The sequence below is a fragment of the Balaenoptera physalus genome (assembly GCF_965194825.1).
Source record: "Balaenoptera physalus genome assembly, chromosome: 14".
Classification (NCBI taxonomy): Eukaryota; Metazoa; Chordata; class Mammalia; order Artiodactyla; family Balaenopteridae; genus Balaenoptera; species Balaenoptera physalus.
In genome coordinates, this window is record NC_138893.1 from 61,818,758 (window position 1) to 61,845,516 (window position 26,759).

General features: G+C 41.7%; 1 protein-coding gene across 7 annotated transcripts in view; it reads left to right on the forward strand.

Moving 5' to 3' along the window:
• Positions 1-26,759, forward strand: part of SGMS1 (sphingomyelin synthase 1) — a 295,457-nt gene that overhangs the window by 65,157 nt on the left and 203,541 nt on the right. For 4 of the 7 annotated variants that reach the window (XM_082423829.1, XM_082423842.1, XM_082423830.1 and 1 more), the window contains exon 3: positions 26,464-26,552. The exons of 1 other annotated variant lie outside the window; for it this stretch is intronic. The gene's annotated coding sequence lies outside the window, so the exon portion shown is untranslated. Of the gene's footprint in view, positions 1-18,844; positions 18,976-26,463; positions 26,553-26,759 lie in introns of all 7 variants that reach the window. 2 more of the 7 variants (XM_082423837.1, XM_082423836.1) reach the window with 2 other exon arrangements.

Consider the following 26,759-nt stretch of genomic DNA (forward strand, 5'->3'; position numbering starts at 1 on the left):
ATGATGATTTTTAATATTTTAGCTGATAATGTGCCAGATGAGTTATAGGGGTCCAGATACGCTGTGAGTTACGATAAGGGAGAAGTTGTTTTTACGTGGAATGATCTGAAGACACTTCACAGAAGAGGGGCTGTAACTCATCTAGCTGGAGGGGAAGCAGGGGGTGCAGCCATGTGGGAGCAAATAACTTAGCCAAAGGAAGGAGGGCTCATCTGGAGAGAAGGGTCAGGGGTTATGTGGAGTATGCCTTGAATGTCAGTCTTAGAGTTTAGACTTGATTCTCTAGGCCAGGGTTTGACACACTATATATATATGCCCTGTGGGCCAAATCCAGTCCTCTGCCTGTTTTTATAAAGTTTTATTGGAACACAGTCACATCCATTTGTTTACATATTGTACATGGCTTCTTTAGTGCTATATTGGCAGAGTAGGGTAGGCTTGCCGAGTTTAAAATATTTACTGTCTGGGCCTTGATCTAGGTAAGGGGGAGCTGTTGAAGAGCTTTGATCAGGAAGGTGTTACCCTCAGATTTACCTGTTAGAAAGCTTATTCTGGCAGCGGTGTGGAGGATGGATTGGGGAATAAAGACTAGGGAGGGCGATGACCAAGGGAATGGGAGAGGAGGGAAGAGAAAGAGACATTTTGGACTACAGTAGGGAAGATGGAGGAGCCAAAGATAATTTTTCAAAGCAAACTTTTAACTTTAGATTAGTTTTAGATTTAGAGAAAAGTTGTAAAGATAGTACAGAGTGTTCCTATATGTTCCCCACGCTCAGTTTTCCCTGCTGTTAACATCTTACATTAGTATGGTACGTTTGTCATAACTAATTGTCCAATATTAATACTAAAGCCATATTTTATTCAAAATTCCTAATACCCCTGTTCTGTTCCAGGATCCCATTCAGGGTGCCATATTACATTTAGTTGTCATGTCTCCTTAAATTCCTAGACTGTTAGACTATGGTTGTTTCTCAGATACTACTCGTTTTTGATGACCTCGATAGTTTTGAGGAGTACTATATATTTTTTTTTTTTCAGGCATTTTGTAAAACGTCCCTCAGTTGGGATTTGTCTGGTATTTTTTCAGGATTAGTTTGGGGTTATGGGTTTTTATGAGGAATACCATATTTTATCCATTTTCATCGTATCTACAATACATAGTGTCAACATGTCTTACCACTGTTGATACTGACCTTGATCACCTGGCTAAGATAGTGTTTGTCAAGTTTCTCCACTGAAAAGTTACTCCCCCACCCCCCTTTCCATATTCTGTTTTTTGGAAGGAAATCACTTTGCACAGCCCACACATAAGGAGGAGGGAGTTACGGTCCACCTTCTTGAGGGTGGAGTATTTACATAAATCATTCTGAATTCTTCTGCACAGATTTGCATATTCTCCCTCATTCGTTCATTCAATTCTATCAGCATGGATTCCTGGCCATTCAGTTTATGTTTTGGGCTATAGCCCAAAACTACATTGTTTATTTTGTTGCTCAAAATTTCTCTAGCTTTGGCCATTGGGAGCTCTTTCAGTTGGCTCCTGTGCCTTCGACAGGCTCCCATTGTTGTGTGTGTGTGTGTGTGTGTACGCATGCACACGCAAATGTGCATTTTAGTACTCTTTCTGTCCCTACAGCATCCTTTAGGCGCATCTTGTATATTTCTTGCTCCAGCCCTAGAATCAGCCGATTCTCTAAGGAGCCATGGCCAAAGATAATTTTGAAACTTCTGGCTAAGACAGGGCTGCCTCCATCTCTGACTCACAAACTCCTACTACTTGGATGAAGAAGGGAAAGGGGTAGGATCCTGGGAGATGGCTGTCCATTTAGGGGTTGGGCAGAGGTAAAAGTTGTCAAAAGTGGCTGAGGAGGAGGGGTGAGAGAAGCAGATGGCCCCCAGGAGTGGTAAATAATACAGCCTCCCAGGCTGAGGAGTGTTTCAGGGTGGGAGAGTGGTCAGTGTGCCTTTGTAAGCCAAGGAGAACCATGTTCAGGGGTTGATAGTGCAGGAGTCTGGCTGGAGTGGAGGGTTGGGAAGGAAGGGCAGGAGGAAATAAGGTGGGGCTAGATGTCTTGGCCTTGAAAACCAGGCCAAGTAGATTTTGACTCTGTTTGGTAGGAGGGCTGATAAGAGTGGTGCTTTAGGATAATTAGTTTGGCAGCCATACACAGATTAGATAGAGGGAACAGAACTTGTAGTTGCTTCACTGGGAAACTGTTAGAAACGGATGCCTGGAGAAATAGAAAGGCAGGACCCTTAAGGGACCCTTAGCCCGCCACAGATTATTTGCATATACTAGGTTATTTTAATAATCTGAGGAGAAAAAGAGAGAGGAATTCGTGATTAAGCAATCTGTTTGCTTACAAACAATAAGCTTAAACAATAAAAAACCAGGTTGTTTTAAAACACTTAGTGGCCTTGTTGTGGTTATGTGTGTGTCTCCTTTTCTTGGAGAAGAGTCAAAGGTGAGCTTGAGCTCCGCCCAGCTTGGAATGTCACACAATCCAAGTTAATGGGATATTAAGTTTTAATTTGGTTTTCAGAGGCTGTCTCCAGTCAGTTTCAGAATTATTTCCTGTTGAACTTCCTGCTTCATCCTCTTTTGGTGGTGGTTTTATTTTAAAAGTTGTGATGCTTCTGATAATTGATGGTGCAGAGAGACTTACTGAACCACAGCCTTGTGGAGAGACTAAGCCTGGGAATACATAGTGTTCATTGGCTGCTGGCATTTTGAACTTATCATTTCTTTTGCATACAGCTAGGAGGATAAATGCTCCTACATTTGAATCTACATGTTTTATAAAATGGGAAGCGTATTCACCGAATTAGTGGTATGACCTGAACTTACGAAATTGCCCTTTTACTCCTGATTCTGAAGTAGAGTCCTATTTTATTATTTAATTCAGCCAGCCTCAAATGTTGTGGTGTGTGCATTGGTTCAGCAGAAGCAGTGAGTAGCTCTCCCGTGCCTGGTTTCCACATGAGGCCTCTTCAGTTGAGGGTGAATTAATTTAGCAAACCAGGTAATGCTTACTTGCACGTCCACCGGCACATTTCTGTCAACCAGGAGTCTCTGTTAGGCTCATTCCTGAGCAGTGATACCCACTATGTGGTGGGAACAACATTTCATTAAAGAGAACCTCCAAGTTATTTTTTTTTTTATTTTTAAAATGAGGATAAAAATTCCTACCTCGTGTGGTTCTTAGTAGGTGTAAGGGATGGAATGCAAGTGCCCCGTGTTCTACGCAGAGTCTGTTGTTTTTTAAAATCCCGTCTCCATGGATTTTACTGCAGTGGCTATTCCTTGCGTTTGTTGCTATAGCGTGCTGTTTATTTAGCAAGAAAATCTTCTGACGCAGGACCACGAGGAAGGAAATCATTTGGTCTCTCACATCATCCAACCAACAAAATCATCAACCAGGGACACACCAGCACATCTATCCAAACTCACTGCTTATAGAAACTTGGAAGGAGAAAGCATTTTTAAAAGCACTGTTGAGGATGGCCACTTTCTCTGTGCCCTCCCTAATGCCAGGAATTTCAAGTATGCCAGGCACAGAGGGGCCCTGTGATTGCCTTTAATGTTACAAAACTTCTCCTACTGAGGTAGGTTCATGACGTTCTTTCTACACGTGCTTCAGTGAAACAGCTGCCTCGTCATCCTCAAAGCTGATCACTTCCCCTTTTCTTGATTTTGTTAATATTGCACAGTGCTACCATCTTCTCCTTAGAGCGACCATAGCCATCAGGGCTGTGTTCCTTTTGCTTCTCTTTTTCCTCCTCTCAGACCGAAACTGTGAATAATTTAACCAAATTATTTACCAGCTACAAATTGAAGATGAGGGTAGTTTCAATAGTTTGAACACATAAATGGAAATAAATGGCACATGCTTCACGTTTCTTTTTGGGCAAATGAAGAGGGATGGTTGTATCAGGTCCCCATCCTTGGGGCTCACGGCATGTTTGGACTGAGCTTACGGAACACAGGGCTGTGTGCTGCAGGCACTCCTGCTATCTTCCTGTCCCCCTGTTACACTTTCTGTTTTTCCCTGTCTGCTTCACATCTTCAAAACATTTCACCCTCTAAAACCACAAGGTTGCGTTTTAGTTTATTGTTGAACAAAGGATCTATTTCAGATTTACTTCCTGGACTTTGCAGTTAGTCAGACCTGATGCATTATCTGTCTTAGCTTTTCAGTAAAAGCTTTTGATTTAAATTTTCTATTATGGAAAAAACTGAATGTGAGGGAAAGCAAACTCTTAGTTGCAACTGAGGATCTATCTTGGAGGTGGGAACACAAATGAAGTGAAGAAGACTCTTAACCCAGCTTTCCTTCACTGCAGGAGGCTTGTGTCATGGTTAATGTAGCATTTACATTTAGGGGTAGAAGTATGGGGTATAGAGCTCCAGCCTCCTGCGTCAGAGATGGTGTTTGCAAGAGTAGGCCTCTCTGTGTGACCTGTGCACCTCGCTTCACCTTTCTGTGCTTCAGTTTCCTCACCTGTGAAATGGGACAATAAAAGTAACCTTCTCAGAGTTATTGCGAGGCTTACTGGGTTAATTCAAAAAACACTTCAGACACCCCCCAACATTCAATAACCATTACCCGATATTGCTGTTTTATTATCACATTCCTGCAAGTTACGTCAGTACATGTGCGTATAGCAGACGTTTAAGAAATAAATGCATCAGAACCTATACATCCAAATGGGTTATTTTCTTCCTCAGAATGGTCTCTGGTGGAAGGTAAGTGCTGATTGTGGTAGTGATGCCTGTGCAAGCCATTTTGGGGACGCCTGCCCTGGGATTGCCTGTGACGGCTATAAAACTGCATTCTTTAAATGGCTCCTGTACTGGCCAGTTTTCTGTCGCTTGAGTGAATGTGGGTTTGAAATTTTTTTTTTCTTTTCTTTTTTTTTTTTAAGCTAAAAGATATTTGGAATCAAGTCAAGTGAAAAACTGTTTTGGTTTAAAAGCTTATCTGTAAAGTATACTCACAAGCATGGTCATTGGACCACACTAAGTCAAGTTTTTGGTTGCAACATGCAGATTATTTGGCTTTGGCTTTTGGGAGCCAGTAGTTCGTATCTACTTCCTGCTGAAGCGACTGCTCCACGCCTGGTTATTTTGTCCTCAGAACCAACCTCCTGTGCACCCTTGCCACCTCTGGAAGTGGAGCATCACAAACACTTTGTTTCAGGGGTTCACTCACCCACAGGTTACATCCCTACAGAAACCCCTTTTCCCTTGAATCGGTAGGATTATTTTCTGCTTCACTCGCAGATTTGTTTTTACCCCAAACCCTTTTGTTCTAATGGTTAACAATTTTTTACAAGTAGATATGTAACATGTATATCTACTCGCCTTGGCTTTATAAAATAACTTGATTGTCAGGCCTGCTGTGCAGACGTGCTGGAGCACACTGTCTCATGTCTTTGGTCTCCCTTCCTCCCGGTGCATCCCCGCCCCCCCCCCCCGCCCCGCCCCCCGCCCCGGATTCCAAGTGATATGAAAATCAGCCTCTGATTTTAGAGTCACTCCTAAGTCAGGTTGCCAGCCCTGCTGAGAGTCAGTTTTTCCAGCTGCATGTTGTAATGGAAAATCTCTGTTTGTCTTGAAACATTCACTGCTCTGCAGAAAGTCAACACTTGGTCTCCAAGATAGTTTGGGCGCTAACGTAACTCTCCTGTGCTATCTGGATCATGGCAGATCAGATGCGGATGCCTAATGTCACTTGTGTCCTGTAGACACTGTGTGTGGGTGGGGGAAGTGGGTTCAGCTCTAGACACTGCTGGCATGCCTTTGGTCTGAAAAGCAGGGAAGTTGCATGTTAAAAACAGTAAAAACTGGGAGATTAGAAAAAACTTTCCTTTTTCTCTTTTCGCCATTGGCATTACATTGCAACAGCCAGAACCTCCAAAACTTGCTTGAATGGTTGCTGAAAAATAAAAACCAATTAACAATGAAGAATTGGGGCTTTCTGCATAATATACATCATTGTGATTTATATAATTTATAGATAGCTAGCATTTTATATTTTATGTATAATATATGTAATATGTACATATATGTGTTATACATAGTATACATATACAGTTTTATACAGTTTCTATATTAAATATATATAGCTTTCCTGTTTTCTCACAAACTTTTCTTTATGGCCCTTAAAACAATGTTTTTGGTTTTTAACCATTTTACTTTGACTCGTTTCATTTATAAATCCTCACTCTTTTGACCTTTATTTTTTTATTTTATTTTTTTAAAGATTTATTGATTGATTGATTGCTATGTTGGGTCTTCGTTTCTGTGCGAGGGCTTTCTCTAGTTGCGGCAAGCGGGGGCCACTCTTCATCGCGGTGCGCGGGCCTCTCACTATCGTGGCCTCTCTTGTTGCGGAGCACAGGCTCCAGACGCGCAGGCTCAGTAGTTGTGGCTCATGGGCCTAGTTGCTCCGCGGCATGTGGGATCTTCCCAGACCAGGGCTCGAACCCGTGTCCCCTGCATTAGCAGGCAGATTCTCAACTACTGCGCCACCAGGGAAGCCCTGACCTTTATTTTTTATGGACAAATATGCCTATTTCCTGCTCTAGCCCAGGTTGCTGAAATTATAGAAATTCTAGTTTCTCTTCTCTTTCTTAGTCTTTCAGGTGTCTCGTAATCTTTTCTTAAACAGACGTCTAAGAATTAAATGAGTAGCAGCACTTCAAAACAGTGATTTGTAAATACATATGTGCGTCGGATCTTTTTGAATTTATAAAAATAATTTTAAGGGGAAGATTAAATGTACTTCCAGCCATTTTAGACACACAGAACCCAGAAAATTTTGTTTATACCCCTCTCTTGGATGAAGTGCAAGCCTTTGAAGAATAAAAAGCGGAAGTTGTAGGGTGTGGTTGTCTTCAGCTTTCTTTCCCACAAGGTCTAATTTGGTTGCTGGAACTTCGAAGCTGTGCCTTGAAAATCTGATGTTAGTGGTGGTGGCTATGGGAAGATGTTAAGAAAAAAATAACAGTTCCCACCAGGGTGATTTTAGGCAAACGTGTGAGACATGCAGCCTTTTCCACGCCTGGATGCCAACATCTCGAGCTTTTCCTATTAAAATCTGTTTGTAGGAAAGAATCAGAAACTCTTCTTGAAGTGAAATAACTGTCAGTTTTAGTGCCTTTGTCCTAGGAGATGTGTATTTTGTCAGAAAAGAAAATGTCAGCTCCAGGAATAAAAGTCCTTTTTTTAGGTGGGTAAGTCCGACAGTTTGGTCCTAGTCATGACTTTCGGAGGCTCTACTCTGGTTCTCTTGGTTGAATATGAAACAAGCCTTTTTCGCCTGCCAAAACCTCCCAAGAGTGGATGGCTCTATTACAGTTTCAAGGATCTTGGCCCTAACTCCTGGCCTTGAATCCAAGTCTGGCAACTTACAACAGCTCTGTGCACTTAGAGTATGACAGATGGAGCTAGGTGGTCCCCATTCCCACAGCCGAGGGATGTTCTGGGAGGGGCTGAAGATCACTGTATAGGCAGAGCTCTGAATGGTCAAATTAATGCCCCTTGTGAGGACGTTAGGGGATGTAAAGTACTTAATCTCCAAAGAAAGATGAAATTATATTGATGCGCCGTACTTAACAAGGCAGGAAAGTTCAAAACCTTTAGGAAATATTTTCAATAGCAGGAGTTTTCTTGTTGCTTGAATTAAGTTGCTACAAGAGGTAAAAAATTGCAATAAGTGCTGTAATTTAGAAAATCAGAGACTTATATGACAATGTTTTGCTGTATTAAGTCTTTACAGGTGTAGCAGCATAACTCTTATAAAATTTAACTGGATTGGAAAGCAGAAGATACGGAATCAATGTTTTTGGTCTTTTCTTCTTCTGTGCCTGCAACCCCCAGATATTCAAATCTTCAGTCTCTCTTAAGATCTCCAACCATGGTTGGTCCAGCTGCCTTGCAGAGTTTCCGGTTGAATGTGTCCAAATCACTTTTATCACAGCTGCATCTTGGTCTTCTCCCTTTCTCTCATCCTCTATATTCTCTCCCAAACCAAGTCACTGTTGATTTTGTCTTCAAAAAGTATCTGAAATCCACCAACTTCTCCCCAACTCTTTGCCACCCTGCTGGTCTGGTCACTTGGGTGACTGCAGTCACTCTTCTACATTTACTGGGATTCTTTCCCATCCTCTTTCTGAAATGAAAATCTGCTACCCCCATCCCCCCAAAAAACCCAACCCAAAACAAAACCGGGAAACAAATAAACTGGCATCACCCAGCTTTCCCATGATGCCCATGATCTTCAGTTGAAATCAGGATCTCAGAGTCCCACGTGACCTGGTTATCGCCGGCCTGCCCCGGTCCTCCCCATTCCCCCTCTCCCTCTCCGTGGTCCAGCTATGATTGGCTTGGTTTCAGTTCCTCAGAAATAGCATTCACTTCTACTTTCTTCCCCACTTTTTAACATTTTGTCCACTTCTATTTTTTCTTCGGTTCTCCCCTTAAAATACCATTTTGTCAGGTAAAGCCTTAGGTTAGAAAACGTCTTCTTTTATTTATTTCTTTATTTGGCTGCATCGGGTCTTCATTGCAGCACCCGAGATCTTTAGTTGCGGCATGTGGGATCCAGTTCCCTGACCAGGGATCGAACCCCGGCCCCCTGCATTGGGAGCGCGGAGTCTTAGCCACTGGACCACCAGGGAAGTCCCGAGACCGTCTTCTTGCATCATGTCCATCCCATTGGTAGATTTATCACTCTTGGTATATCCCTAGTACCTATCGTAGGGTCTGGCATATAGTAGGCACTTAGTCGTATTTGTTGAATGAAGGAAAGTAGTGGTGTTTACAAACAGGTTAAGTGCTTCTGAATCTGAAGGGTGGCATGTCTGGTCTGTGTGTGCACAGATGCCACCCCTTTTCTCACCTGTGCTCGAGGCAGACACTGCTCCTCTGTTACGACTCCCTTCCTCTGGGCTGGCTTTCTTAGTTGCTGTCTAGGCAGCTGTTTCTGGTCTGCTGTCCATCTGAATTGGCATGTGTCATGAAACCTCTTTGCCATTTCCAGTCTAGCAGAAAAAGGCATAGCATTCCAGATGTGTAGGTTCTTGTCTTTAGACATTTGCGTAAACTTGTTGTGCCTTAGTTTGCGTGCAGTCTGATGCAAGTAATCAGATGGTAATGTAAGATATGCTTTCATGAAGATAGAGTAAGAAACACTGAAAAATTCGTAAAGCTTATCCAAATAAAAGGTTGTATAGTTACATTCAGTGTGCTTTGTATAACAAATACTCATCTTGTGATCAGGCACTTATGTGGAGAATAAAATGTAATTTTTTAATGCATGTAAATATAAGTTTTAATTGCAAGCTTACCATATCTGTATATGAGTCCTTTACAACAGGAACTCTTAATTTTCTTTCAGAATTAAGTTATCTCTTAAGTTGTTATTTTGCTAGTGAAAAATACATTTCAAGGAGATAGAATGTAAAACATCACGAAGATGCTAGTTTTTTATTTAGTTTACTGTCATTGCGTGGCAGTGTTTCATAAAGTATCCCCATGGATCCACCTGTATCAATCAGGAGCACCCGGGGTTGGTTAAATTGCACATTCCTGCCTCCACAACTTAACTGGATCAGACTTTCTGAGGCCTGGAAATCTGCATTTTAAATAAGCTCTAAAAGTTTGAACACCACAGCCATATACTACCTAGTATCTAGTGCGGCATTAGTAAATATTGAGTAGGATCTATAAAAGATGTCTCATTCACTGACCTCTTCAGTCTCGCCTGAGCATAACAGTGACATCAGAAAATATACCGCTGCCAATGCTGTCCAGTAAAAGGTGAAGATATTGATGGTGGCTGTGGTTGAAACCAGTCAATGACCTTACTCAACCAGAGCACCAAAGATCAACAAGGGCATTGTTCCCAGAGGCTTAAACACACTGGCCCTCTGGGCACAATGGTCCTTTGATCACAGCTGACGTGGGCAGAAAGGAACCAGGCAAGGCTCTGGTCCCCTCGGTGCCTAGTGAGGGCCAGTCCTGCGGTGAAGGGGCAGTGCTTCTGGTCTGGTTCTCTGGAGCGGCCCAGCAGGGTTAGGCTGGCAGTGGCCTTCACCTTCAGCAAGACTCCCTTATTTCCTGCCCTCCCTGACTGCCCAGGATGCAAGGAGAAAACATGCCCCGAATCGGAAGGCACAAACAATAACAGCATTTTAAAGTTGGCATTGCCGAGTGTGTAGGATATGCTTTACTTGCAGTAGCTCATGTAATCAGCTTAAAGGAGGGGCAATCCAGGGTGCTGGTGAGAGAGCATTTCATAGCAAACTTTAACTCCGGACTGGACCCCTGAGAGAGGTTACAGCTGTCACTCTCCAGTTCCTATCCAGTTCTTGCTCTGCACCTTTAGCCTTCCTTGATCTCCTTCGACCCTTTATGGTACTTAGAGCTTACACGATTCCGTATCCAGATTAATAATTGTTTTCTGCCATTTCCTAAGTGTTCATTCTATCTCACCAAAAAGAAACAGATTCTCAGTGGGTGATGGTGTCCTCCCCACACCCCCGCCCTCCCGGCCCTGGCATTTAGAAACCTGTAAGGACATTCGTGGTTGTCACAATGATGAGGGGTGTGTATATTATTAGCATTGAACATCCCGAGGGTGTGGATACTAAACGCCCCTTGGTCCTTGGGACAGTCGCACACAATGAAGGATTGTCCTGTCCAGAATGCTAATGAACCGCCACGAGAAACACTGGAGCTCTTTGGGTTTGCCTGCATCTTGTTCAGTGCTTCCTTGAGAATAGACCCAGCATTTATTATGTGATGAATCTGCATGGCTTAATAGATGCAGTATGAGCTAAATTACTTACCGGGAAAATAAACAAATAGTTGCAGCCATCTTCCTGGCTGGCAGTTGTGCTCTGACAGTGGAGCCATCACTCTTCCTGGATTCTGCTTTGCAGCTTCGCCCTTCCCGATGGTCCACTGTGGACAAGAGTTATGACCCAGACAGTAATCCTGAACTGCTGCTACTTTTCCACTCAGGAAACACTCTGATGTAACAAAATACCACCGTCCGTTGTCCCACTGACACCTTGGTCTCTTAAAAATAAACAGGGTGATGCTAAGTAAACTGTTACATCATGAGAGGGGGTGGGGACAGGGGATCCAATATTTTTATCACAGACACCATCCCAGCCAAGTGCCCTTAGCAGTAGGAGGGTTCGAGATTTGGAGGGACGTGTTCTGAGCTCCCAAACCTTCTGGAGTTATTTTGCCTGTGGATCAGAAAGCTACTGTGGGGAGGAAAATGTTTTGAACTAAGGATCAGACAAGGGTCCTGGAAAATTTGCTGCTTCATTATCAGTCATTCAGTTAGAGATATCAGAGAAGTGACAGATGAGTAAAAATTTAGGAACACAAAGGAGAGGGTGACATCAGATCTTATTTTAAAGGACTAAGGGTTAAGCCAGAAAGCTTGTTGACCTAAGGATGTCCAATAGACTATGGGATTTGAATATCTTGGAAACCGGATAATAATTAGACTAACAGTAAAGGCAACAGGAACAGACTGGGGAAATGCAGCTACAGGAGGTTGAGAGAAATGGCAAACTAAAATGAGTCAGAGGGCTGGTTTTTCCCTACACGGTCTCCTGTGACCAATTGAGAAAGAGTGTGTTCTTCCTTTGACTCAGTGAGCCTACTTCTCAGAGTAATTTCTAAGCAGATGAGTAGAGCTTTGTTCAGAGATTCAGCTCTGAGTATACTTAGTGAGCATTGTTTGAAACTGAACATTGGAAGCAACCCAGATGGCCCCCCAAAGGGCCTTGGATGAACACGTTATAATTCATCTATATAATGGAATATTCTATAACCACGACAATGATATTGAGGAGAAATATTGACATGGGACAAAATGTATGAAAAATAGGCTGTAATAGAATATATAAGGTTAATGTTTCAATAAAGAAATATGTAAACATAGAGGGAAAAACCAGGAAAGGCATTAATCAAAATGTTCACTTGGAGTATCTTTAAGTGGTTGAATTCCAAGTACCTGGAATTCTTTCTTAGGGCTTAAGTGCTTAAAATGTTTAATTTGAACATGTGTAATTATTTTTGTAATTAAAAAGTTTAATACAGTAAATAAAAACATGATCAAATTATTAAAGGGTGCTTTGTCAACCTGTTATCCAAGTATTTCAATATATAATTATTTTAAAATCCAAACATTACTGGTAGTTCTAAGAAGCTATTAGTCCCTCACATTTTATTCTGGATTTAGTTGATCATTAGCACAGAGGAAATGAGGGTTCTGATTATGAGGAATAAATGTGATTGGGGGTGAAATAAAGAGTGGGAAGAAAGAAGGGATATATCAGTATAGTTAAGAGGAACATAGATAAACTAAATCTAATACTTTAATAGTGACTACATTTGCCTGGTTTGAAACTCTGCCTGGGAAATTCCCTGCTAAACATCATACACATCATGCATCATACACTCTTAGGGTGACTGGGGAACACCCACTAAGCCTAAGCTTGGCCCCCTTGCCCCAGGAGTAGCTGAATCAGAGATGTGAGAGCCTCAGGTGCTATAAGGTTTCCAGCTAAAGACCTAGCCCATGGTAGGCTTCCAGTTCTCAGAGGTGAGGCCACAGAGCTCTATGAGTGAGTCAGCCTATTAAGAATTTAGGTCTTATTTAAAGGAAATACTTTGCAGCAGCATTTCTTAGAATATACTCTGTGGGACACTATTCTTAGGAGAAGGCTCCATGGGGGAAAACATAAAAGGGGGCGGGACAAATAGGTTTGTGAGAGGAGACAGGTCAGCATGTCCCGCAGCCCCTACGTCCCCACTTGCATCTCACAGTTAGTATACTGAGGCTCCAGATGTCTTGCCTTAAAGACATCTTTTGGGTTTGGGTTAACCCTGAGTTTACTAAATTTAGTTAGCTATAGATTTTTTTTTTTTTTTCGCATGAGGATTTTAAAAAACTATTTAGGCGAAGATGGATATTCTTATATTCTCTTTTGTTCAGAGGACCTTCATTCTATCTAGAGTTTAGAGCTGAGAGCTTTGAGTATACACTGTGGGCGAGGCACTCAGAGAAATACAGAATCTTCTCCACCCATGTGGGGTCTGCTCACTCTTCTGGGAACGCTGTAAAGTGAGGCCTAAGTTCACATAATACTGAGCAGTGTCTGTCTAGGTTGGCGATCTACATGGTCTAGGATTCTGCTTTCGTTGAAATCTCAAATGACAAAGGTTGGCAAGAAATACATAATAATGTTAGTGCCTTGTCCCCTCTCTTCTAATTTCCCTTCGGTGAGTATATATTACTCCTCCTCCCAAAGTTTTATTAATAAAACAATGGGCATACAGTATTTCCAACCCAGTTCCTCTTGGAAGGAACAGGGGAGGCAGGCTGGTAATACACTCTGCAGAGGAAGGGTCCCTGGCTGCCACATCTGGCAGCTCTCTGCTCTCCCACGCTGGCGGGAGGAGGTCTGGAGAGCAGAGGGGCTTGTGAGCCAGGGATGACTCCTGCTGATGCCCCTCAGGGCCTGGGGATCCTGAGGCATCAGGAAAGCCAGAGGGGCGGTGAGGCTGGGAACTGACGCTTGCAGGGACACTGCCACTTCCTCGGGCTGCTGGGACTCTGTTGCGGCGGCGACACATAAGCAACTTTTTTTTTTTTTTTTAACATAAGCAACTTTTTAAGTCTGGGGAGGTAACTCTGAGTTAAGATTTTGATTTCTTAAACTCCACTGTAGGGCCCCAAACTTGCGAGACCAGCAACATAGAAAGAGAGTATAGAAAAGAGATATTTTCAGTAAAAATTGTTTAGGCTTCTGATAAAAAAGACGCTATAGACCCTTTAGCAGGAGAACGCTCATCTTGTGAAGATGTGGCCAGTGATACACGTGGAGAATCCACAGAAGTGCGAGTAATGATAACTCTGGACAGTGCGTCTTTTTTTTTTTGACGTAAGTGAGAGCATTGGTGATGCACCTCAAACAAAACCAGACCTCTGGGCGGTTGACTGGGGTCCAGCCCCGTCTGAGGCACATCATGGAACCAGGCTCCCTTCCTCCAGCCCTGCAGCCCTCACCTTCACGGTTCAAAGCTCAGCTCATGCAGCTCAATAACAAAAAAACAAACAACCCAATCCAAAAATGGGCAGAAGACCTAAATAGACATTTCTCCAAAGAAGATATACAGATTGCCAACAAACACATGAAAGAATGCTCAACATCATTAATCATTAGAGAAATGCAAATCAAAACTACAATGAGATATCATCTCACACTGGTCAGAATGGCCATCATAAAAAAATCTACAAACAATAAATGCTGGAGAGGGTGTGGAGAAGAGAGAACCCTCTTGCACTGTTGGTGGGAATGTAAATTGATACAGCCACTATGGAGAACAGTATGGAGGTTCCTTGAAAAACTACAAATAGAACTACCATACGACCCAGCAATCCCACTACTGGGCATATACCCTGAGAAAACCATAATTCAAAAAGAGTCATGTACCAAAATGTTCATTGCAGCTCTATTTACAATAGCCAGGACATGGAAGCAACCTAAGTGTCCATCATCGGATGAATGGATAAAGAAGATGTGGCACATATATACAATGGAATATTACTCAGCCATAAAAAGAAATGAAATGGAGGTATTTGTAGTGAGGTGGATGGAGTTAGAGTCTGTCATACAGAGTGAAGTAAGTCAGAAAGAGAAAAACAAGTACAGTATGCTAACACATATATATGGAATCTAAGGCAAAAAAAAAAAAAAAGGTCATGAAGAACCTAGTGGCAAGATGGGAATAAAGACACAGACCTACTAGAGAACGGACTTGAGGATATGGGGAGGGGGAAGGGTAAGATGTGACAAAGAGAGTGGCATGGACACATATACACTACCAAACGTAAAATAGATAGCTAGTGGGAAGCAGCCGCATAGCATAAGGAGATCAGCTCTGTGCTTTGTGACCACCGACCACCTAGAGGGGTGGGATAGGGAGGGTGGGAGGGAGGGAGACGCAAGAGAGAAGAGATATGGGAACATATGTATATGTATAACTGATTCACTTTGTTATAAAGCAGAAACTAACACTCCATTGTAAAGCAATTATAATCCAATAAAGATGTTAAAAAAAAAAAAAAAAAAAAAGCTCAATCACGTCCTCTTGTGGCTCCTGTGGCTCCTGTAAAAGGAAGTGGGCCAACAATGGGTTTTGACCCAGGGGATTAAAAAGTTAAACTTTTCTGAGTTTAGCAGGAGGAGCAAAGAATTTGTCCGGTTTTTGTCAAATGAGATCCATCTGGAAAATGAATTAGAAGAAAAATATTCTTGAAAAATAAACTTTTAATTAAAACTTTTTTTTTTCCCCCTTCCAAGGTGCCAGTAAAACAAAGTGGAACACATTACCCACAAGGCAATTTTAGATAAGAAACTAAACATTTAGATGCCTCTTCCTTTCTTTAATAATTCTACACTGATTTGGTTCCTGTCACAAATGTGGGTGAATAAGATAAATGATACTGGTATGATCAGCAACCTTTATATTTTCTGTCTGCTGAGAATACTTAAAGCATAGACTCGAATTTTGTAGCTGGAATGAACCTTAGAAAGTCAGTTTTTGCTGAACATCAGAGTGTAGATTAAAGATAACAAGGACACTCATACAAATTCCCAAGAACCTAACTCTTCAGTCACACTCAACACTGGTAAAGGGATGGAAAGGAGCATGAATATCATTCCTGCCAAGCGGTCTTTTTACCGACAGATGGGACAGAACCTCTCCCTCCCCATGAGCGAGGTTTTCACTGCGGTGCTCCAAACAGGCACCTCTTCTTAACAAATGTTTGACCTGTTTCTTATGAATAGCCAGGGCACAAATAAAAAAGACTGGACATTTTTAAAAATGATATTTGTTGTTTTTAATGGTGAAAATGATTAATTCAGCAATGTCTGCATGCCTCCCATGACCTGGAAACTGTTCTAGTTGCTGTGGTTATAAAGGTAAATAAGAAAGGCATGAAAACATTATTCTGTCAACTTACTTGGTATATTTAGCCTATTCCTTTCCTGTGTATACATATTTTTATTTTATATTATACTTAGAAGGATATTTTTGTATCCTGCTTTCCTCATTTAATATTGTATCTTAAGCATTTCTGCATGCATATAATTTTTAATGGCTGCATACTTTTCTGTTATGTGGATATTTCACAATTTCTTAAACCATTTCCCTGTTGTTGATCAATTAGGTAATTTTGAATTTTAGTAGTGAAAACATGATAAACATTGATGTATAAAATTTTATCCTCATTTCTAATTATTTCCTTGAGATAGGTTCAAACTGGAACCTTTTCAAATGGTATGAACACTTTTAAGGGTCTTGATACATGATGCCAAATGCTTTCTTGTATGGGGGAAAGTAGTCATTTCACTTTATCCTCATTTCCTCATTAGCAGAGTTTTTGTTTTGTTTTGTTTTTTGGTTTTTTTTAGTGCTGATGTATTAGAAAAAATTTTGGATTGGTTTTTCCTGGAAGGTCTTGTTTTGGGGACCAACTTCTCTGTGACACCTTCCTGCCCAATGTGTTTTCAGTCTTCTTATTTAGGACTTTTAAACTTGATAGATGGAAAGGGTGTTTATTTCTGTATTGTTAGTGCCTCCCTGAGTACCTTCTCTGAGGTACACTTTAATATTATACTCATAGTAAAAATATAAGAAACCACATGACAGTGCTGCTGTATTATATAAGCCATTGTTAAAAAAAGATGATCCTGGGGGGGTGGGGGGTAGGGGAGGGTTGGACTGGGAGTTTGGGACTAGCAGATGTAAACTATTGTATATAGAATGGATAAACAACAAGGTCCTATTCTATAACACAGGGGACTATATTCAATATCGTATAATAAATCATAATGGAAAAGGAAAAAAAAAAAAGATGATTCTGTTTCTCAGTACCTAGGGGGAAAGGCCTTTTTCTATTCTTCCTTTAATCAGAATTATGTGGCCTGCCTCATTGCCCTTTTTGCTCTGCCTATTAGAAATGTAGAAATTTTACTGTTCAAGTACACCAACAGCATTATCTTGTGGTTGGAAAATCAACTTTTTTCATTTCATGACTTTATATTTGTGACTTCCAAGTGCATATGTGTCTTTTATCGAACGTTGCCTCAAATCTTTCCTGCAGATGGGTTAATAAAATGAACTGCTAATGATGGTGTGATGATTTTAGATAAACAATTCATGGCTTGTATCTTTAAGATTTTTGGACAGAAAATTACATACAGTTTTAATTGGCTATAAGAAGGCCAGGGATTTTGGAGGAAACTTTAGGGCCAGAAAATCCTGCTACAGCTTATTTAAACACTTAAGCTGTGTATGTATTTAGCAACTAGTATTATGGTGTGGCTGATCATTAATTGAGAAACTACTTATTTAACTAGCGTACATTAATGTGCAGTTTTTCATGGGGGTGTGATGATGTTCGAGGAGCATGATGACTGTTTAAAGTACTTAGTACATAGATGGATTGTGCTGCCTTATGGCTTTAAAGAAAATAATGAGGATTGGACAAGGAAGTTGCAAAGGACTTTGGGAAAAGAAAGATCCTTCCTCACATGTGGGATTGAAACGCAGAGCAGGCTTAGTCTTGCCCTCCTCTGCACCCTTCTGCACTCAATTCGCTTTGCCAAAAGCTCTAATTGTATGGTATTGTAATTATTTGTTTACAGTCTGTGTCTCTATTAAACTCTAGTTGGCCCAGTCCTGTTCTTCTTTATGTCGGCTATATCTAGCACAATGCTAGCAGTAAATTTTTCATATATATGATTCATATTTCTGAAATAGCAGATTAGAAGGCATATTTTAGGCCAGTAAGTATTTCAAAATATTGGCAAGTATTTTGAATAGTTAAGAGGGGCTGGGAGGCATTTTTTTGCCCCCAAAGTTTAATATGTGTTCCTTCCAAAAAAAAAAAAAATCAGAAAATCTGAACTCCTAAAATCCTACATTTCTTAAAATTATTCAGTTGCAAGCAGCATTTTGGTGCTGAGTCCTGCTTGAATGGGCTAAGTGATCCTTCCTCGGGCAGCCCTTCTCACCTACATTTTTTTTTTTTTTGGCTGAGGCTTGGTTTGTGGGATCTTTGTTCCCCGACCAGAGATTGAACCTGGGCCCTTGGCAGTGAAAGCGTGGAGTCCTAACCCCTGGACTGCCAGGGAATTCCTTCCCCTACATTTTTGTATTGTTCTGGGCGTGAACATCACCCATATTTATTGAAGGCCTGTGGCATACCCATCCGGGTATTGTGCTGAGGATACAGTGGTGATCAAAATGTGGTCTCTGCTGTCAAGGATGGAGTTCATATTCTGGAAGTATTAGAAGCAGACTCAAGTCTTAGAATTTATACAGTGAACTTTCTTGTTGCTTTCTTTTTTTTCTTGTGGGCGAGTTGACACGTAGAAAACCACAGATAAGGAAGTTCGGGAGTCACTGATTTGAGTCTGTGTGATAAGGATCCTCTGCTATAAACAAAATGAGAAAAGGCTCTTTCAATATACTTTTTCCTTCTTTAGTCTCACCCAGACACGTACTTTGTGCTGTGCTGTCGATGTTCATTTTCAGTGTCCCAGCTCTAGAACCCAGTTTGTTCTTGTGGAAATTTAGTCACTTTTGGAGAGCCATAGCAGTTTGTAAATCACGCCTCTCTGATAATGTTCCCAAGGCCATTATGACTAAATTGGGTGATAGAATGAGATCTGTAGTAGTATGTCACTTTGACGGGTGACATATCCTAACCTTTCAGTGATTTGGGCTTCTTTAAAGCACAGAACACACCATGGGGATGAGAGTTGGATTACATGGAATGTTGCCCAGTGAAACTCCGGCGGGTGCCAAAGAAACGCTCTGTGGAGTGACTGCCTGATCCCGAGATTACGTTCCTGCTTGCCTCACGGGTGAGTCTTCTAATTTTGACCAACAGTCTCCGCTGCCTATTGTGGAGCCCAATCACCTAGCCTCTGGGAGGCTCAGAATCCTCACCTGTAAAATCCGGATCATTTGACGAGCCTCTGAGTGGTTCTGAAGACTCAGTAACATCTGTGAAGTGACTGTTACGCGACCAAGAACAGAGTCGGCCCTTAGTATACAGCAGCCTCTCTTATCTCTTAAAATGGAAGGTTTTTTTATTCCCTAGCATTTAGAAACACAGGCTTATAATATCTTTAAGTTACAGTAGTTCATATTTATTCATAATGAATCCACAGTATATTTCAGATACTACAGATTGCATTCTTCTTGGTCTATTAACTTGGTATTATCTACTTGGGGTTTTTCCATATGTCTTAGGACTGAGTCTTGAAGCAAACCAGCAATTAATTAGTTAATTAATTAATTAATATTATTTTACACATATAGTCCGTAGTGCCAAGTACTAGAATGAAGTTCTTTGTATAAATTATCTCATTTACTCCTTAGTGAAGACACTGAAGCACAGAGAAAGATCAAGTAGTTTGTTCAAGGCTGTATTGGAGAACTTGGGACTGAAACCCAGGCGTGTCTGACTTCTAAGCCCAGATTCCGAGTGCTCCTCTTTCCCTTTAGCGTGTGTTAAACCACTGAGAAGAGGGCCCTTCAGAGTGGCAGACACCAGTGCTTTATGGATGGCTTTTGGTCTGGGTTGGTGTCATGCGCTTGAACACATCATTCTGTAGTCAAAGGACTCGTACTCTGTGTTAGGTGTAAAGATAGCACAGCTCACTCATGAGCTCTGCACTTTACTTATGTTCCTGCTGGGCCCTTACCATAGTCTGTCCTTGCTCTAGTTCTTAGTGGTCAAGTCTCGGAGGAGGCAATATATCGAGTGGTTAAGAGCCCAAGACTCTGAAATTGGACAGCCTGGAATTGAATCCCAGCTCTGTCAATTACAAGCTGTGAAAGCTGGAGCAAGTTACTTATCTCTGTGCCTTAGTTTCTCATCCATAAATTGGGGATAATAAATAGTATTTACTTTAAAGGGTTGTTGTGAGGATTAAAAGAGTATACACACACACACACACACACACACACACACACACACACACACACGGCACTTAGGGTGCTTAGAACAGTTCCTGGCACGTAGTGAGTATTCTGCAGTGTTTGTGGTTAATAATAAGATGACGGTGTTCTTTGAGCATAGCTATGGGCCATGTCATTTTTGTCTTCATATTCTGCACAGGCCCTGCCCCAGTGCTCTACACATGGTGGGCTCACCGTGAAACTCTGTTGAAGGAGTGGATGGATATGGATGGGTGGAATGGTTGAAGGCATGACCAGTTCTTTTTCATCTTGAAGTTGTATTTGCCTCATTGATGTAAACTCTCTATCTTGACTTTAATAGGATCAGAGACTGAATAACTAGAAGAGGTTGACCCAGGCAAGGTTAAAATTATATGTCAATCATAATAGCTAACATTTATTAAGTGCTTACTATGGGGTAGGCACAGGCTAAATATTTTATGGTTAACTTACTGAGTCTTTCCAAGAGCCTCATGAAGCAGGTATTATCCCATTTTACAAATAGTAAGTTTCATGTATATTCGTCTTATCCCTGTAGTTAAGAGGTTGGACTTTGAATCAGGCAAGACTCTGTGAAGCCCACAGCACAAGCAGAGCTGAGCTTCTGTCTCAGGTCTCCCTGAGCGACCTTTAGCCTATAGTAAAGCACTCAGTAGACAGTTGTGTTACCTGTTATTATTGCAACTTCTCTGAGGCAGAATCATAACGCAAATACTACTTGAATACAAATATGAGAGCTCCAAACATTGGTAATTATCATAGCAAGCATGTCATGGATATACAAACTACATATTCCTTTGTTAAAAATTCTGGCTTTAGGAAAGTCTTCACATTGAAGCTAAACTTTTCATACTGCAGGTTAAAACTGTTTTCTCTATGCTGTCTTTGGTGGGAATGGAAAAATACTGTCCATGGCTCTCAGCAGGGTAGTGCTTAAAATGATGTTAAATGGTGGAGTCTTCCTTGTTTTCTCTTTCCTAGGTTAGACTTTCCCTGTGGGCTTCATACTTCTCATCCCTGTGGGTTTCATCTACTTTTGGTCCTTTTCTGTTTTGTTTTGTTTTCAGTTTTCTCTGGAAGTGTAGAGCCCAGCATTGGTCACTCTGACCCTGGCTGATATTAATTATGACCTGAAGTTGTACATCCTCCTCCACAGTCAGGGTCTGGGAGGTGAAGACGCCTCCCCTGTGTGAGGCGATGCCTGGTACTGAAACACTCATCCTCTCTGCTTTACACTGTGCCATTTGGGAGGCAGCTGGTCATGGGAGTCCTGTTCATGCCTCCTTCGTTAGGTCCCCAACTCCACAACCTGGGGCCAGGAATGAACATACTGGACCAGTGACATGCAGGGCCCAGGTGGGCTACAACAGGATTTTGCCCGTTCCCCAGTCCTCACTTACTCAACTTGTGTGCGAGCTAACACGGAGCATCGATCCTACTGGTTGTGCAGTATACGAGCTTCTTGAGAATAGAATTGATTTAATTATACAAATATTCCAGATTCTTCCCTCTGAGAAGTCCTTTTAATCTTTGATCTAATACATTTTTGTGTTTGTTTCTTTTTTTTTTTTTTTTTGGCTGCACCCCACAGCATGCAGGATCTTAGTTGCCTGACCAGGGATCAAATCCTTGCTCCTGCAGTGGAAGCGCAGAGTCCTAACCACTGGACCACCAGGGAATTCCAATTTTTGTTTGTTTCTAGTAAGAACATCCTTTTCCATTTCCCCCACTACTTTTAAATGCTTTTTGCTTGAGCCATGTGTATATTCCTGGATTCTTGAAATTGCTGGTCCCCTGTCGTGATGAAATATTTTGTTCTTTTATGAGTGTCACAGTTGATGTTAGTTTATGAGTGTCTTTATGGCATCCTCTTCTAAAGAATTCTGATGAGTTTCTCACATCTCACTCTTACCCTTTTAGTGCTGTCACAGGGTCATCATCTGTTGCCATTCTGGGCCTTTCCCTGGAAACACCACTTATACTGTCAGTTTTTCAGTTAGATATGTTACGTACTGTTTATAGAAAGCCTTTAAGCTCTTTGGCTCCACCCCTCACTGGCTGTGTGGCATGCGGGAGGCTGTTGACCCTCTCTGTCCCCTTGCCCGTCTGCAGGGTGGACTGTTAACAGCTCCTACCATACAGAGTTGGTGTGAGCACTCCATGAGATAGTGCGTGCTAAGTGCCCCTAGTGCTTAGCACATGTAAGCGCTCAGTAAACATTGTTATCATTGTAAAGGTTAACACAGGTGCAGTGAGGATACTAAGGTTGGCACTAACCCAGCTTTGAATGGTGATCATGACATATTTCCCAGAGGTTGTCAAGCCTCAGTGATTTAGTCAAGAGAAGAAAGGGAGGAAGGGATCTTTCATGAAGGGGAAACGGCTCCAGGATTTTCATTCACGCGACGTAGCATGTTGGGGAGGTGAAGGGGAAAGCTGAGCAGGAAGCAGATCTCAGAGGTCTTGCTTTGTGAAGCCCAGGGGCTCTGACTATATTCCTGGGAAAGGGGAACCACCGGAGAATTCATACTTGATTAGAGTGCTGGACACATGCTGACTTGAGGAAACAGAGTTCAACAGGGTCCACACGGAGACGCGGAGACCTGGGAAGACTGATGTAAGAGTCCCTCGAGGACGGTGAGTGCCTGCACGGTGAGGCAGGCAAATGGACAGATAAACACAGTTTACATCAGACGCTCGCCTTTAAGTTCTCGGGGGCCTGAAGTAAAACCGAAGACAGGTATAACTTCCATGCACCGATTCCTTTAGAGAAAATAAATTAGATGGGCTGCAGTGTGTGTGTCCAATATGGAGAAAATCTGCTCAAGAAGTAGAAAGGGGTCGTCCCCCGTTCTGCCTGGTGCGCTGTGTGGAAAGCTGCGTGTGTGCCCGCGCCCGTGGCTCAGATCCGCTGGCTTGTGCAGGGAAAGGCCTAATCTCCATTTTCCTGTGATGGCAAACTCCTCTTTTCTCACAGCATGTGAGAAGAAAATACTATTCTTGTTTGCCAGTTTCCTTTTGATTAACTTTGTATCTGGGGTTGCAGGTTTTCTTTTGGACTACTTTTTTTCTGATTATTTTCTCACCAGTGGTTAGAAGTAGAAATGGAAATATGCCAGAAAATGATTTATATGAAAAGGAGTCTTCTCCTCACCCCTAAGTACATGCACGTAAACAAGAAAAATAAAGAACAGCAACTAACTTTGGATTCTTTGGCTAGACTATAGTGTTTTATTTTGCCATTTGGAGGAAGAGTTATGGAAATAAAGGGAAATATATGTCAGCGTGATAGCCAGCTGGCTATCTGAAGTGAGTATCAGCTTTCCGGAAGGAATAGAGACACTTTCTTGTCATTTTATTTAGAATTGCCTGACTGCTAGAGAGCGTTTTTCTTGCCACAGTGCTGCAATAAAAGTAAACACATAACGTTTCTAAGGAACAGATTGTTAGAGAGTTTCTTTGAAATGTTTAAATAAAGAGCGTTTGTTACATGCTCCAAGTGTTTGATTCTTAACTCTTCCCAATAGAGCAGCTCTGTGTCCCACAAGCATCACTTAGTGTTGAAGGCACCAAGAGAAATAGAGGTAACTGGTGCTGGACTTGCCCTCCTTCAGTAAACTAGAAGACTGGACAGTACACGAGCCAGTTACTGTCAGTCACAGGAAAACAGGCAGCCAGGATGTTGGTCCTTGAGAGAAGAGAGTCACATGAGAGTCACATGAGACCCACTTTTGCCCTAGTTTTCTGCTGGAGTATATTCCCTGTTCCCTGCATTCCCTTCGCGGGGTACCAGGACGGGGTGCCTGTTACAGCATGGTGGGTCTCCAGAGTTCAGGGCTGCTGAAGAGGCTGGAATTTGTATGGCAGGCTACTGGGGAGGAGGGAACTATGAGCGGGGAACCCAGAAGCTGAGATGTGTATCCATACAGGGTGAGACCTAGCAGAGAGCAGCTGTGCCCAGGTGGGGAAGAGAATGGCCATAGCAAGGTTCATGCAGTATGGAGAGAAATGGAGAGCTGTGGGCTAGCCAGGGTGGAGAGACCTTGCTGAGCACCTTAACCATTCCGAGACACCGGAAAGACCGTGCCTTATGATTAAGGGTCATGCATTAGGACCAAGGACATATCTCAAATAGACCTGTCTTAACCAATTATAAAACCAAGCCTGACGGAATTGAGAGGATGTGCCAGTAATTTAGTTGCCATCAGAACCAAACAGAACACCTTCCAGTTGTCCACCTTATAACAGAAAAACATGCAAAGAAGCAGGAAAATGTGACTCATTCAAAATGAAAAGTAATCAGTGGAAATAGACAATGCCTTTCAAACAGTGTTATACTAGATCTTGGTCTCTATAACACCATTCTCCACTGAAAGGACCCAGGGCGTTTAGAGAAATGTCTGCATCTAGGGCAGAGACAGAGTAAGTACAAGATGAGCCTAGAACTTTTTTTTTAATGTCAGAAAGTAAGGAAATAAAAATAGAAGAATAAAAAAAATGATGGGGGCATGTCACAAAGTCAAAGGAGCCAGCTTAAAGGGTCGCCCACTGGCTAAATCTGAGACAGTTTGAGCACCAAAATTATTAAGTACAGTGATAAATTATAAATTGTTGAAAAAGTAGGACTTCATATATCCTTACTGATCATAAATTGACAAATAGATGAACAAATAGTGTAGACTGCTGAGTCCTGGATGGTAATGTGGAGGGAATACTGGAGTTGGAACAATTAACATGTTGTAGCCATGGTAGTAAAGTTCAGATCAGGCAAGGGTCACCAGTGGATGCTAAATCCGGGGGGAAATTTTGATGAGGGACAAGATATTTGCATGGTCTTAAAGTGTCTCCCCACAGATTACTTATTAGATGTAAGGGAAAAAATAATAATTTTTCTTGGGAGAAATTGGACAGCACCTTGGCTGGGTGATCAAAATTTATATAGCCAGAGAGGGGCACATAGACTTCACATGACTTCAGCTATGACACCAGGAGAAGAAAACTCTGTAGTTTTCTGGCTGATAATGCATAGGCTGAATTGAATCATGAGGAAATGTCAGACAAGTCAAAATGGTAATGTTTTATTAATATAAAAAAAGGGGAGGACTGTATTCTTCTAAAGTGTCAATGTCATAAAAGATAAAAAAGAACTGTGTGTCTCAGATTAATGGCAGCTATATATAATACCTTACCCTGGACTGGATCCTGAATTGGAGGAAAAAGAAATGCTATAAAACGCATTATTGGGTTAATTGAATATGGCAATCAATTACTGTATCGATATTAAATTTACTAAGATCAATAACAACATTATGGTTTTGTAAGAATATCCCTATTCTTAAGAAATAAATTCTGAAGTTTTTAGAGCCATGATGTATGGAACTTATCTCCACGTGGCTCAGAAACAAAAAAATGTTGAGTGAGGGACTTCCCTGGCGGTCCAGTGGTTAAGATTCCGACCTTCCGCGGCAGGGGGCACGGGTTCGATCCCTGGTCAGGGACCTAGGATAACGCATGCCACGCGGCCAAAAAAAAAAAAAGCTTAAAAAACAAATGTTGACTGAATGTGTGTGTCTGTAGAGAGAGAGTGAGTGATTAAGTATGTACATTAAATGTTAATAGCAGGTGAACATGGGTAAAGAGTACATGGCAGTCTTTGTACTATTATTATTCTACAACTTTTCTCTAAACTTGAATTTATTTCCAAAAAGAGAGAGAGAGAGAGAAATAAAGCCCAGCACCTATAACTATGACTTAAAGAGAAAAGGAGGGTATGTGGAAAAGATACATGTGTTTCTTAACTATCTTGGTATGGATTTTCTACCCTTTGTGTTGTCTCTGGTAAATAAACGTTTAATCCTATGGCAGTGTCTTTGTCATTCAGCAGACAAAGCCGTTTCTATATCTGTTGGTTAAGACACTATATCTAGTAGAAGAAGAAATAATAATACTGCTTTTCAAATTGAAAGCATTATATCATTTGGTGCCGTGGGAGAGTTTGGAATAAGGAGTCATAGAAGTGGTTCAAATTCCTCCTCTGATGCTTGCTGGCTGAATGATCATGGGAAAGTTCCCTGATCTTTGGGAAATTTGGCTGCTGCATTTTAAGACAATACTTGCCTATTCTCGATATCTTACAGCTCAAATGAGAAAATGCATGTGAAATCTCTGTAAATAATGATGATTTCTTCTACAAACATTAAATTACAATTAATAGTTTTAGTTAAAGAAGAAAATTGGCTTAGACCAAGGTAGAGACTTTCCTTAATTCAGGTGGCTTTTTTTCCTTTTAAATATCAAGATTGATTATACAAGAGAGTTTCTTTCCGCTTGGACCCTCGGTTCCTTCTGGTTGCCTCCTTTCTAATTTCCTGCCTTTATTATTCCAGGCAAAGCTGCAGTGACCGAAGGAGTAGTGGATTTTCTGAGTTTCAAGAACAGTGAAGTAGGAGATAGCAGAGAGTGTATGAAAGAACATGTAAGTCAAACTCAGTGTTTCATCCATTCTCAAACGTCTTACGGATCTGAAGTTCCTCAGGATCTCTCCTGCTTTGTTCTGAGATTGTGTGTGAGGCTCTGAAGGATGGAGGGATCTTTGAGGTCTTCAGCTTGCCCCGGGTCAAAATCAGCCAAGGAAAGGCCAATGTGGTTTGGGGAAGGAAGGAGAAAGGATTGAAGAGGCCAA